Source organism: Sinocyclocheilus grahami, unplaced genomic scaffold, assembly GCF_001515645.1.
Source record: "Sinocyclocheilus grahami isolate Dianchi unplaced genomic scaffold, SAMN03320097.WGS_v1.1 scaffold426.1, whole genome shotgun sequence".
NCBI classification, from domain to species: domain Eukaryota; kingdom Metazoa; phylum Chordata; class Actinopteri; order Cypriniformes; family Cyprinidae; genus Sinocyclocheilus; species Sinocyclocheilus grahami.
In genome coordinates, this window is record NW_015505605.1 from 365,369 (window position 1) to 366,579 (window position 1,211).

Sequence of the window (1,211 nt, forward strand, 5' to 3'; positions counted from 1 at the left end):
GCAGCATTGACCAATCAGAGAAGGGTATGTAGAAATATGACCAATGGGAGACGAGAATCTAAACATTGATCAGCGCAGCAGAATAAACAATAAATAGTAAATGAAATAAAATTATGAGCGTTTATGTTAGATTCATTTTAGATTAACTTTATTTGGATTAAGTTCATATAAAATAATTCCCATCGGACTGTCGAATGGTATTATTACAAGGTTTCTGATGTTATAAATGATTATTTAGTTATTAATAATACGTTACAAGTTATTATTATTATTATTCATTCTTACAAGAACGCTGCTAAAACTACATTAGTTAAAGTCACTGTTGCTACGACTCTGTCTGCGGTGTCGCTTTTGGAAGCTACAAGTTCCAGTGATTCGAATGCTTTGAATTTGTTTGCTTTAAACGATTCATATTCATTCAGTGGCCGTGGGGTCTCCTGGAGAACCTGATGTAGTGAGGCTTCTAGATGCTGTACGGACAGCAGCTTTTCTTGATGCTGGACAAAAAGCACATCTCATGGAGTCTGTGATTTGTGTTTGCTGTGGTCTGAAATTGTATTCATTGTCATTATAGAATGGGCGAATCTCATCGAACCTAGCCTGTCAAGAATGTCCGGGTCATGTTACACCCCAAATTCAGAGGAAAGAAATACAAGACTGTGCTATAATAAGAAACCACAAAGAGAGAGAAAAATAAGCCCAATTTTAGGATTCCTACTTTTTTTGCATTGTGCCTTTTATTTCCAAAACAGTTCAGCACATCAGTTCTCCGTAGTGTGAAAAAGAATGATATATTATTTAGCTATGTATGCATCAGTAATTGTTGTGTTGCTTGAATCATGCTGAACATTTAATATATTATTTAATATACTGATCTATGTATTATTTACATTTTTAATTTAATGTTTGAAATCTATTGTTGTTTTACTGTAAATCACCATAAAGAAAATAGGAATTAAAAAAAGTCCTATGTGTTACATTTAATGAGAATTTTTGGGTGAAATGGCTTAATTGTCAAGGTAACACATTATTAATAATTACTTTACTACTGTGTGTGTGTGTGTGTGTGTGTATATTATTCTGTATATAATAAAAATTTATATAAACATTTATTAATAATTACTTTATTATTACTGTGTGTGTGTGTGTATACACACATATATATATATATATATATATATATATATATATATATATATATATATATATAT